General features: G+C 38.8%; 2 pseudogenes; both read right to left on the bottom strand.

Annotated features, from left to right (window-relative positions):
• Positions 1 to 1,139: 1,139 nt before the first annotated feature.
• On the bottom strand, positions 1,140 to 2,419 carry LOC149206726 (uncharacterized; annotated as a pseudogene).
• Positions 2,420 to 6,080: 3,661 nt separating this feature from the next.
• On the bottom strand, positions 6,081 to 7,208 carry LOC149206725 (uncharacterized; annotated as a pseudogene).
• Between the last annotated feature and the right edge of the window lie 7,283 nt (positions 7,209 to 14,491).

Raw genomic sequence — 14,491 nt, 5'->3', positions numbered from 1 at the left:
GAGCGCAGATTTCCACAGGATCAGAACTGGACATTAGTAAAGGATCGGTTGCCATATGTCATGAGCTGCTGATGTTGCCGGTGAATTTGTTTGCCGAAAGATTTCTGGAAAGAACCTGGAATAGTTTGAGATTTTATAGAGATAACTACTGCCAAATGTCCAATTCCTGCTGCCACTTCATTCTTTATCCACTGAATTTATGCCTTCGAATCTGGAACTGCTTCTATTTGCTGATTTCATGCCTAAAACATAGGAAGTTGTAGATGATCTGCCATCAGTCAAAATCATTAGGAAAGCGGCGGACACAATTACAGTCGTAACAATTTGGATCTACAATAAGCTCCCCACACAATGTCAAACAATGCCATTGCCTGAATATATACAACCATTTTTTGTTTGTCACGATGATTTGTTGATCAGAGGCATTACAACCCAGTTAAAAAAGTACTGATGATAATGAGATATTGACCGCATGATAACATAGCTGCAATTATCACGTCCACACTTAGATTTCTTCTAAATTGATGTCTAATAATGCCGAAGGGTGACACAGACAAATACTGGAAGACATGTACAGCTAATCTTCTGTCATGGAATCTCTCTGGTTTTCACAGCCTGAAATGTATAACTCTTGGGTTTTGTTACTGTTTACTGTACGCTATTATGCTGGCGACCCTGCCAGAACTCCAACAAAACTGCTTTCATTGTGGAGGTCCCACTTTGATCACTTAAAATAGGTAGTGCTTGGACATTGACTAGATTAGCATCCGAGCATCCACGCTGCATCTATTCCACTGTATTCATGCACCTGCAACAAATATGACGAAGTCCTCACGTGATGGTTTATGGTGAACTTATTCTGTACGCATGCTATTTAATCAGCAGATGTTTCATTGCAAAGCTGTCAAACGTTCAGACGGTTCAAACCGAAGAAGGCCTTGCAACAAGTCTATAAAAAGATCCGCTGAATGGTCTACATGCTGCTTTATCGAATCCCTAAGCTTTGGCAATTTTCTCACTGTTCTGATCCATTTGTGGTGTGCAGAGCTCACAATTCCATCAACGGCAAATTGAAGCCTTTGTCGGAATGAATATTTTGGTTTCACCGAGACGATCTTACAAACTAGCCATTACCTTCACGCGACGGATCAATTCCTTTGTTGGCCTGAATTTAGCTGCATTATTCAAAAGTTACTCAAAACAAGTCATTTGAGACAAACTGCAGAACCTCTTGATTTGCAAGCCTTGGAGGTCCACATCACAAATGATCGTGATCCTCACCCTTAATTTTCCTAGGTGTAAAATTAAACAACAAATGACAGAACTCAAATAAGTTAGGGAGAACTTTCATTCCGCTACTACAAGATAATTTAGAGAAATTACAGCAGATCAAAGAAATATTCCAGTCCTTGACCTATCTCCCAGATTGATAAACCAACACCCCATGCTTGTGCTTCTTCCAGCCGCACGGAAATTGACTTCAAAGAAGGGTAAAAGACTCTATGTCTGTTCAGTCGCTCCTCATAATCAAAATAATGCTCCATGTTCTGCTCATCCCAAAACAACTTTGGCTTGTGTGTTCTAAGCAAGGAGAGGTATCCATGACCGAGGATAGGTGCACCACCTCTTGGAAGAACATAATCATTTCCATAGAAATTTATACCCATTAAGATTTTCGCTGCCAGCTGAAAATTGGCAGTCCACATATCAATTTTTGCATCCCTTTGGCGCTTTGCAGCTGAAAGAGGAAGCAAAAGTTGCAAACATGCACGCACCCAAATTATGCATTTGAAAAATCATAAGTCATAAGTGAAAATCCATCAACTTTGTTGCTTAGCCTCTCCATATCAGTTGATGTAAACATGTCTGGATTGTTCTCAATTGAATTTGGTGGGGGAATGACAAACACCAACTGCAAGTTACGATCAAGCCCCTCAACTGCTTTTGTAGCATGTAGCTTGGATCCAAGTTCTTGAACAAATTGCAATGCCATTTGACGTAATTTGGGATCTTTTAGAATGCCATAAGCTACCCATTGTGACCAGGCCTCAAGCACCACACCATCATATCCCATGTTTTTGCACTCTGAAACAATAAGATCAATTGCTTGCTTCTTTTCCCTCTTCTTTGTCAACAATTCTATAGGCGATGCTTCCAATACAACTCTAGGTAGTATAAGGATTGGTATACCAATGGCAGCCCATGCTTACGAACTTGAGCCATCCACTGTTGATCAGCATCATGCTTACTAAATAACTGTAGCTCTGTCCCAATTCTCTTCAACTGATACCAGACCGGTGATACATGTGTAAGTTTGGCACGAAATTTTATGGCCATGTCATAACCTTTACTATTCCAGGGCGTAACATATGCAAGAACCATAGAATTGAAATGCCTGTGAGTAGTGTTCATCCAGGGCTTCTCTCAATATATTTGTGAAAATTAAATCTGCTTCCTGGAGCTAAGTGTGCAGAGATGAAGCCATGGCGCAATGTGAAGTAATCAACTTTAGTCACTGAACATAAAAACTGCTAAAAAAAAAAAAACATTCAATCCAGATGAAAATTGGTATCCTATTCCAAAAATGCAGATGGCGCCCTCCAAATAGCTTTTTGCCTCTGGTTGCTGATGATGTTTCAAATTGTGCTTGTGCAGGGATAGGAGCGTTGAAGTTTGCTGCTGCCTTTTGAAGAGCTAGAGAATAAATTACATAATCCAGAGCTGGAGCATAAATTACATAATTTAAAACAACACATTAATGATTTCTTCTTCAAAACAGGGTTTTGAAGAAGAATCAATCTCTGATATGAGACGGAGTCTAACATTGGCTCCACTTGGGATGGCAGCTGCAGCTTCCTGGAGGTGCCAAGAACCGCAGAACTTTGGGAGAGCAGACAGTGCCTCCATCCATTGGGCAATGGAGTCATCATCAACACAACTCTTGACTTATTTTCAAACTGAACTCAAACAATCTTCAAGCAAACTAACACTAGATGTTGCCCTTATGGCTGCTTATTTATTTACAAATCCTACTCTAATCTGCTGTACAAATAATAGATCAGGTAATGCTAAAATGCCATATTAACCATTCAAGTAAACCTGATAATGAAGCCGCTTGAGAATGCTGCCACGAAGTCACAGATGCAATTGCTGGCAGCCCTTCATGCTCATAATGACCCTGGTCACGGAAAATACAGCCTGATCTGTCAATCAACCTGAAAAATGTGTCCATGTATGCCGCAATAGGATCACGGACACCGGACTCTGTTGGCTGCCCCAACTCTGCAACACATGCTTCCAGCTGCACATTGTCAATGTATACCTCTATAGGCAAGTCTGTCATTTCTTGTTGTGAAGGAAGAAGGATTTCCAAGAACTTTTTAGGGTCTTGGAAATCATAAGACTGAATCTGCTCATCTAACCATTGAATCTCCTTCTCGATTCTTTCAACAAGTAACTCACAGACGCTAGGATGATAATTCGGAGATTTCAAACATTGAAGGAAGAAACTTAAAACTTCTTCATTAATTTCAACATCCACTAAGCATTCTCTAAATTCGTTTAGAGCTTCACACAGTGCAGGGTTTGCCACATACCCTACCATTGCATGAACATATCAACAGGCACTGGAATGTCTGGATCAAGTTGGAGTCGCCAGGTGAATGGTTCAGCCTGCATATGTATCTGACTGTTGTCCACCATCAGCATCAGATCTGAAATTGATACAAGTACTGGGGTAAAAAGCAAATGAAGTGCTATATTCACAAGCTCACGGAGATTGACTGAAGCAGCGTTTATCTACTAACGCTGATGTAAAACAAGAGCGTTTTCGAAGGCTCCTGGCGTAACTTCAGGCTCCGTCTAAGACTTATGAAACAAACACATCAACCCACAAACAAGTTTGTTCTCCCCAGTATGGTCGCCAATATGTTAGCGCTTGGAATTCACCTAGGCTGAGATAGACAAACTCTCAAGGCTACATCAAACCATTTCACCTCGTAGCTAGCCCTACGAGGTATGAGAAGGCTCTCTCGGGTCAGATTCGGTAGATCTTTCAATATGATAAGCTGACCAATTAGGATCAAAGATATTAGGCTAGTAAACTGATTAGGAAGGTTGATTTGAAGTTTTTGGGGGTTTTTAATGACGGGGTTTTTTCTGGGCTGCATGGGCAAAATCACAGTTCGAACAGAGAAATATAATGACTACATAGATTATTAACTGAGGCAAGGTAGGCAAGCAATTTAACACCAAATCTAGATTTTTAAATGGGATGGCAAGACTGGTGAGGAGCTAAGGAGGGCAAATAATACTTTGAATCCTCCTTAAACAGAAGAAAACATTGAACGTGAGCAAATTTATAGGAGGAGCATACAATACTATGAATTCCTTCCTAAACACTTCATTTGCTCAACTAGAAATGATCATGAAATGAATTGAAACATAACGGTTTACATATGTAACAGAGGAAAAACTAATGTTAAATTGACATACCACATGAATCTCAGCAAACAGAGCTGTGAAATTCCATTAAATTCTCTGCCAAAAACTGTACAATGAAAAGCTCTGTTCCAGCACTCAGCACTCAGAAAACTCTCCTCCCCCCTTACTCTCTCTTACAAATCAAATTTTTATAAACTATCCTAAAACAAAAACGACCGATCGACCCACCATCTGGGCGCTGTTTGAATAATTGCAATAAAATTAGAAAAGAGAACAACTTTCTATTCTAAAATAAGACAATGTCCCTCCTAAAAATCCTCTGATTGACTAATAAAAAGACAAATAGAGCGCAGATTTCCACAGGATCAGAACTGGACATTAGTAAAGGATCGGTTGCCATATGTCATGAGCTGCTGATGTTGCCGGTGAATTTGTTCGCCGAAAGATTTCTGGAAAGAACCTGGAATAGTTTGAGATTTTATAGAGATAACTACTGCCAAATGTCCAATTCCTGCTGCCACTTCATTCTTTATCCACTGAATTTATGCCTTCGAATCTGGAACTACTTCTATTTGCTGATTTCATGCCTAAAACATAGGAAGTTGTAGATGATCTGCCATCAGTCAAAATCATTAAGAAAGCGGCGGACACAATTACAGTCGTAACAATTTGGATCTACAATAAGCTCCCCACACAATGGCAAACAATGCCATTGCCTGAATATATACAACCATTTTTTGTTTGTCACGATGATTTGTTGATCAGAGGCATTACAACCCAGTTAAAAAAGTACTTATGATAATGAGATATTGACCGCATGATAACATAGCTGCAATTATCACGTCCACACTTAGATTTCTTCTAAATTGATGTCTAATAATGCCGAAGGGTGACACAGACAAATACTGGAAGACATGTACAGCTAATCTTCTGTCATGGAATCTCTCTGGTTTTCACAGCCTGAAATGTATAACTCTTGGGTTTTGTTACTGTTTACTGTACGCTATTATGCTGGCGACCCTGCCAGAACTCCAACAAAACTGCTTTCATTGTGGAGGTCCCACTTTGATCACTTAAAATAGGTAGTGCTTGGACATTGACTAGATTAGCATCCGAGCATCCACGCTGCATCTATTCCACTGTATTCATGCACCTGCAACAAATATGACGAATTCCTCACGTGATGGTTTATGGTGAACTTATTCTGTACGCATGCTATTTAATCAGCAGATGTTTCATTGCAAAGCTGTCAAACGTTCAGACGGTTCAAACCGAAGAAGGCCTTGCAACAAGTCTATAAAAAGATCCGCTGAATGGTCTACATGCTGCTTTATCGAATCCCTAAGCTTTGGCAATTTTCTCACTGTTCTGATCCATTTGTGGTGTGCAGAGCTCACAATTCCATCAACGGCAAATTGAAGCCTTTGTCGGAATGAATATTTTGGTTTCACCGAGACGATCTTACAAACTAGCCATTACCTTCACGCGACGGATCAATTCCTTTGTTGGCCTGAATTTAGCTGCATTATTCAAAAGTTACTCAAAACAAGTCATTTGAGACAAACTGCAGAACCTCTTGATTTGCAAGCCTTGGAGGTCCACATCAGAAATGATCGTGATCCTCACCCTTAATTTTCCTAGGTGTAAAATTAAACAACAAATGACAGAACTCAAATAAGTTAGGGAGAACTTTCATTCCGCTACTACAAGATAATTTAGAGAAATTACAGCAGATCAAAGAAATATTCCAGTCCTTGACCTATCTCCCAGATTGATAAACCAACACCCCATGCTTGTGCTTCTTCCAGCCGCACGGAAATTGACTTCAAAGAAGGGTAAAAGACTCTATGTCTGTTCAGTCACTCCTCATAAATCAAAATAATGCTCCATGTTCTGCTCATCCCAAAACAACTTTGGCTTGTGTGTTCTAAGCAAGGAGAGGTATCCATGACCGAGGATAGGTGCACCACCTCTTGGAAGAACATAATCATTTCCATAGAAATTTATACCCATTAAGATTTTCGCTGCCAGCTGAAAATTGGCAGTCCACATATCAATTTTTGCATCCCTTTGGCGCTTTGCAGCTGAAAGAGGAAGCAAAAGTTGCAAACATGCACGCACCCAAATTATGCATTTGAAAAATCATAAGTCATAAGTGAAAATCCATCAACTTTGTTGCTTAGCCTCTCCATATCAGTTGATGTAAACATGTCTGGATTGTTCTAAATTGAATTTGGTGGGGGAATGACAAACACCAACTGCAAGTTACGATCAAGCCCCTCAACTGCTTTTGTAGCATGTAGCTTGGATCCAAGTTCTTGAACAAATTGCAATGCCATTTGACGTAATTTGGGATCTTTTAGAATGCCATAAGCTACCCATTGTGACCAGGCCTCAAGCACCACACCATCATATCCCATGTTTTTGCACTCTGAAACAATAAGATCAATTGCTTGCTTCTTTTCCCTCTTCTTTGTCAACAATTCTATAGGCGATGCTTCCAATACAACTCTAGGTAGTATAAGGATTGGTATACCAATGGCAGCCCATGCTTACGAACTTGAGCCATCCACTGTTGATCAGCATCATGCTTACCAAATAACTGTAGCTCTGTCCCAATTCTCTTCAACTGATACCAGACCGGTGATACATGTGTAAGTTTGGCACGAAATTTTATGGCCATGTCATAACCTTTACTATTCCAGGGCGTAACATATGCAAGAACCATAGAATTGAAATGCCTGTGAGTAGTGTTCATCCAGGGCTTCTCTCAATATATTTGTGAAAATTAAATCTGCTTCCTGGAGCTAAGTGTGCAGAGATGAAGCCATGGCGCAATGTGAAGTAATCAACTTTAGTCACTGAACATAAAAACTGCTAAAAAAAAAAAAACATTCAATCCAGATGAAAATTGGTATCCTATTCCAAAAATGCAGATGGCGCCCTCCAAATAGCTTTTTGCCTCTGGTTGCTGATGATGTTTCAAATTGTGCTTGTGCAGGGATAGGAGCGTTGAAGTTTGCTGCTGCCTTTTGAAGAGCTAGAGAATAAATTACATAATCCAGAGCTGGAGCATAAATTACATAATTTAAAACAACACATTAATGATTTCTTCTTCAAAACAGGGTTTTGAAGAAGAATCAATCTCTGATATGAGACGGAGTCTAACAGGCACCATGATGAAAATTACCAAGTCTTATGTGCCAAAGTTCACCGACATCACGACTCTGCACTTTCTCCACTTTAGTGCTTAATGCAGCACAATCTTCCATATATTCTTCACATGAACCCTGATCTGCTTCACTTGTCCCATGGCTATGTGTCTCAGGAATGCTTTCCCTTTGTTGAAGATCACATCATAACCACGGTCTTCCAAAACTACAACATAGATGAGATTCTTCTTTAGGCCTAGAACAAACATGACATCCTTGAGTCTTAGAGGGGAGCCTGACTCCCTCTAAAAGGTGACTGTACCAATCCTAGTTGTGTTGCACCTTTCGTCATCCCCCAACTCAATTTGCATCTAGAGATATTTCTCCTCTAGGTCACTGAAAAAATATATAAACCCTGTCATGTGGAATGAGGCACCAGAGTCCAAGTACCACATGCTCCCCATCATTTTGTTGGTCATGCATGCAATAAGGGTGAAGTCAAGCTCGAATGGTGAAGCCAAAGCTTCACCTGCTGCTCCTCTTAAGGTATTCTTGGTTGAATTTATGAGTGGAAATTTTGTGGCATAGTTCCAAAATTCATGACAATTGAATCATTTAATTTGGACAAACTTCTTGCCCCATTGGCTAGATTTTGGTTTGGTTTGAGATTTCTTACCTTTTCCCTTCTTTCCATTTCCAAACAATGCAAATTTTTCTTCATCCTCACCCTTGGATGAAGTTCCATCTTTGGTATTCCACCTTATTTCCTCCTGTACCAAATTAGACCATAAGCATTCCCAATTCGTTAGTTTCTCCTTGTCGTTCACCAAATATTGGTAGCTATGCCAGCTCTTGGGAAGGCCTAGAAGGGTTAGGCTTACCAAGTCATCATCTGAAATAGTAACACCAACTCCTGCAAGCTCATCACAAACTTGTGTGAACCTACTAAGATATTATTGAATAGTTCCATTCTTCTGCATCTTGATATTTCAATGTTTATCCTTGAGCACCAATTTCCTGTGGTCATTTCTATTCTGGAACAGATCTGTCAATGCCTACCACATTTCATAAGAATTTTATTTCCCATAGAGATTTGTGACAATGTGATCTTGCACTCCCTCCAAGATTATTCTCCTCACCTTGACTACATCTTTCTTCCATTGGGATAAGTTTTGGGCATCATATTCCACTGGTTTTGCAAAATCTATCTTGATGTATTCTAGCAAGCCATTGTCATCAAGCACCACCTCCATGTGATCCTTCCATGTAATTAAATTCAAGTTTCCTTCCAAGGAATACTCTAATCTGAGTTCATAGAAGGCCATTCTCCCAATTTAGAGGAGACCTTGCTACACTGAAGCTACAAATTCGAACCTCTTGAGAAACAACTTCGAAATTCTTGTTCAAATGTGAATCCTGCTCTGATACCTTCTAGAAATTATGGTGTATATTTATAACTGCTCATGAAGTTTTAATCAAAATCACAAGACACAAACCTACTCTATTGCTCTGCGGAATTCAATTCACAATTTAGAACATTAATCACAAACATGCAATGAGAAATAACACACATGCACACAATATTTTTCCATCGGAAAGAAAACTGCTAAAAATCCCTATGCATGCTTGTATTAATCTGATGAATAGGTATTACAATTTCTTTGCTCAACTGAGCACAACCTGCAAGTGAATAACCTATCTCACTGCTCACTAAGAAGCTCTAACCCAGACTTAGCCAATTTCTTCCTCTACTTGATCCCCTATTTCCTTGAGTAATTCCTTGAGAAATTAGGCCCTTATTATTTAGGAAATTCCTCAAATTGATTGCGTAATTCCCAAGGTTGATCATCTAACTGCATGCAACACATGTACACTCAAGACTAGTCTACAACTGATGTTACACTACCTTGGAATCTCCAACACAACTAGGGAACTCAAATTCTCTACATACACTAGATATTTTGGGTTGATTAAACAGTTAACTGGATGATCACTGAGTTAGATTGAAGTCTCACTGCACAACTCACCTTCCACTAGTTCCTCTAATAGTTGGAACTAGTTTAACTGAAAACAACTTGAAATAATTGACCTTGATTGCTACAAATTAGCAATCACACATGCTTAATGGAACTCTAACTCCTTCAACTCGAATTTACTAAGTAAACTGGATGACACAGACCATGTCACATAAGTTAATTGCATCCAAGTTGTCTATTGATGTGGAAGTTTGAATTTTCTCAATTTAATAAAGGCAAAATCAAATTGAGAATTTCTTGCTGCATTTTTCAAAAATCAATATATATATAATCATAATCACGATCACAACACATTTACCAGATATCATAAGTTCAAGGTTAAGAGAACTTGATTTATTCCATGCAACACATGCACCACATTGAAAACAATAGTTCCCAACATAGCCAAGGCATTTGATGCTTCAAATCCATTTACTTTACCTTTCCTCTTACCTTTCTCATGATTGTCCTGCCACCATCCATTTACCCCAATAGACCCAACCAATCCAACTAGTTGTCATATTCTTTCCTTCAACTGCCTTTATACATGAACCGAGCTTCATTCGGGTTTTACATTACATGTTTGGTTTCATTCAGCTCTCCCTGAGACCCATTAACTTTCCTCTTTCCCCAACCAATTCCCAATACCTTCAAAACATAAAAGGAAAGAACAAGAAGGAAAGATAAATAAAAACAAGGAAAACCAAACAACATTACAACACCACAACAAAGTGGCATGGCCACGCACAAAACACAATCAAAACCGCAAGTCAAACAGAAACAAGTCACAAAATATCGAAAGCACAAAACTTTCAACATACACCATGACTCAATAGCCATGGTTCCCAATGCTTCCAAGGGGGAACTCAACCCGAGCCCTCTTCAAGATTTCATGGCAGTTTCTTTTGCCATGTAATCCCCTACATCATACTACCATAAATACACAAGTGTTAGTGCATAATTAAACATAACAATATATCAGTTACCTTACCTTTTTGTACCCAATACATTGACCTACAACCAAACACGTACATATATCATATCTCAAGGGACTCCAATTCCTTGATGAATCTAGCAATAACTGAAAACCAGTTGTTACACCTGTCAAATACATGTTCAAGAATATAGCACATATCCATAGAATGTCAGATAAAATAAAGGTTAAGAATGCTTCATGTATTCATGCAAAGCACTCATTCATTTGGAATTGTGGTTTCCAAACATAGCCAAAGGAATTCTCACCCAATTCCTTTCTTTTAACTCTTTCCTTGCTACAATTGAGTCTTATTAGGTGTTATCACATCACCCAATTATTAGTTATATAAACAAATCAACTATTACCTTGTCCTACTAATACCAAACATGTTGCCCTTCAATTGTTCATAGATTTCAGTCACATGTTCCAAAGATCAAGACATTGTGTTTATTAATTTTAAATCCACCTTTACCAATACTAACGACCATGACATAATCTATAATCAAATCACAGTCATTAGTCATAATACTACAAATAGCACCCACTTGCACTCAAGTGCATATCAACTATATCAACACATATTGTGTTAGTATAACTATCTTAAAGCAAGATCATTCTTTCATACAATCTTATAGACACATACTCATATCATGCAACTAATCAAAAATTATGACAACTTGTAAACATACCCCGTTACATTCCATGGTCCACACTAAGGTAGAAGGACCAACTACCATAATGGCCCGATCTCCAATGTCCAACTATGGAAATGGGATCTCTAAAGATCTACTAAATTTAACCACACTTGCCAAAACTTCATTTTCATTTCTCATACGTTTTGTACTTGAAAACATACCACATAATCATGCCACTTTTCGATTCCATAGATTTCAGGTCAGGCATGTAAGGGGAGTCATGTGAACCATAGTCCACTACTCTACTCTTCAACCCTAATATTCTATTTCCTACAAACATACCATGTCAAATAAACCAAATAGATGACGTAATCAAACTCATACCTTAATGTATTTCAGGGGAGGCTATCACATTTGCACAAGTTAGTCTATATTAGCATGACACCATATCACAAGTATATTGACTCATACCTAAATATCATAACCATAACCATCTACAAAAGCCAAACCAGATTAGCATGATACATGATAAAATCAAGATCTTAGCTGCAATGAACATAACAATCATGTATATGGTTGCAATTTATCCAAAAACAAGTTACTACCATGCATGATTATCCGATGCATGTGCATATGACTGCACCAATCAAATAGCATCTATCATGCATGTAACCACAATAGCAATAGAATGGTAGACATGTATATGACTGCAATGCATATAAAAACCATCAACTATCATACATGCATGCCAAACATATAAACATGTATGACAATTTTCTCTTTACCCCAAGGTCCGGTGTTGCAACCTCGCTCTGATAATCTACATCTCCTTCTCCATCTCAACCAACATATCAACATCATAACATACCAACATCATCATGATGACACAAACTACATAATTACCACCATGATGCATGTCTAACGTACTATGCATGCATAATCCTATACATTTAGCTTATCTAGTCCAAGTGTTTGAACTTGGAAGCTCTGATACCAATCTGTAACACGCCACCCCACATTTACCCACTTTTTCAAGCCCTCTAGATAAAAGTGGATTTCTACTATGGCGTGACCCGACCTCCTAGTTCTAGTTAAGAAAGTGGGACCTACAAACTAAAACCTTTCTAACCTTCCTTAGGGGCTACAAACCACCCAAGAGCTAAAAATCCTCCCCAGGTGACCAATCCATGAGCTGGAACCTTTTTTCACTGACCTATACCCACAAGTGCACCCTAGAAAATGTTTCCATGTGATTACGAGGGTATAACCTCACTCACAGACTTACCTCCATGCGGTTATGGTCCAACAACTACAGTTTTGTGCCTGCAGTTCTGAGATTTGAGCCACTTTTCCAGGCCAACCTCCATGCCACTTCTTAAAACTGCCTAAAACTTTCTAGAAGCATAAATGAGATGCCAACGACGCTAATAATTCAGAACTTGAACAAGAACATGACCTAACCATGCCTAGCCATGATAGGAATTCCATAAAAAATATGAAAAACATAGAAGCTGCAGGTCATGATTGTACATCTGATCTTAAATCTCTAAACTTCATCTGGAAATCACTTAGAAGGTCTAATGCCCTCTCAAGTAGTTGCAACAACACTTGTTATTCCATGCATTCATCAACAATTAAATAAATTATCAAAGCATAACAAGAGCCATAGATGGAGCACATCATAAACCATGCTTATAACCAAGATATTATCACAATATCGGGTAAGCTCGTCATTGAGGCAAAATACAAGCAATTGAGGCTAATGTAGCTCTGAAAATAGCTAGAACACGATTAGAGGCTATCAATGTTAGCCCCCCCGTCTCTAAATAACATTTCCTATAATGATCTGAAAAATGGGTTCAATGTTTCACCTTGATCCAAAGAAGTGGAGTAAAATTTGTTAGATGCCATCGAGTTTTCAATGGTATCTAATAGCAGCAGGTATTTTGGGTAAAAAACCTTATTTGAAATGGTTGGATTTGAACCATCCTACACTCGATGACATAGATCACCTCAGAAATCGAACAATGACTAAAGGGCCTGATACAACCATCAAACCAGAATATTAACCATGAAAAAACAACCATAGAATCCACATAGTAACAAGTAAGAATGCTCATAAATCACAATAGGAAAACAACTCTTATTAACTTATGCAAAAGTCAACCAATTCAGGGATTTCCACGTACCACCCGACCACAGATTGAGTTGAACCAAATATTTCTTTAAGTCAATCACCCCTGCGCCATATTCCAAGAATGAATGTGGGATCTCATGGGATAAACCAAGACATAGACAACCAAGGGAATACAGAGGTTAAACCACCTTCAACCTCAAACTATTGTGATCTTGCCAAAACTGGTCAAGAGATCACAAAACCAAAACAAGCTTGGATGCCTCAGAATTCCTTCATCATCCCTTGAGGAATTTTCCTGTCTCCACCCACCTATCGAGGGCTTCCCAGAGGAAACCATCTCCACCCCCAATCCTTTGGAACTTTCCCAAAACCACCTCACCTGGTTCCAAAAAATTATGGCAATCCAAAGCTCAACTAAGAAATGAACCCCATCATACTATGGTTGTCCAAGAAATGACAAGGAGAGGTTGAAACCATTGTCAAACTAGGAAAAACCCATGCCAATGACAACAAATGAACCAACAAGCAAATGCATGAACCATGCATTCACACCTTAGCTAGGAAATCACACATGCAACCTATTACTTGCACCACCTTCCTTTTGAAGTTGTTAATTTCCTTCTGGTAGTTTCCGTAGAACCTTGCAGTCAGAAGATTTCGAATCCTGACTCTGTGTGATGGAGTGGAACTCCCCCCCCTTGTTCTTTAGTGACCGAAGGAAGGCCCATGAGATATCTATTTGTTTATTTCTTCATGGGTCGCCAGCCTGGCCAACCTTCTCTTTTTTTTCCTTCAATTTCCTTTAATTGTTCTTTTCCTTCCTTTTCTTTCTTGTCCCAGTGCCTGTTCTCTTTCCTTTGCTACACTCGCTCCAAAGATGGGCAAAAATTGTCAAATGATTCTCAAATGCCTTTTTATCATTCATGTCTGCTTTTTCTTTATTTTTCCTCTAATTTCCTTATTATGCAAATTTGTGTCTCTTCACCTTCATTTCTCCTATTTTCCTTTATTTTCATAATTAAATGTCAATTAATGCCTCTTTGCCTTTGTCAATGCCTTTTCCAATTTTCATAGCCATTTACTAAATTGAAAGTGATGCCTACTATAGTGATTTTCCCAACATTAAATATGGA

The sequence above is a fragment of the Pinus tabuliformis genome, chromosome 1_2 (assembly GCF_031772625.1).
Source record: "Pinus tabuliformis cultivar Carrire ecotype Pingquan chromosome 1_2, CPIR1, whole genome shotgun sequence".
In the NCBI taxonomy this organism is placed as follows: domain Eukaryota; kingdom Viridiplantae; phylum Streptophyta; class Pinopsida; order Pinales; family Pinaceae; genus Pinus; species Pinus tabuliformis.
Note: the sequence above shows the minus strand (reverse complement) of the source record. Positions and strands in the feature narration are given on the sequence as shown.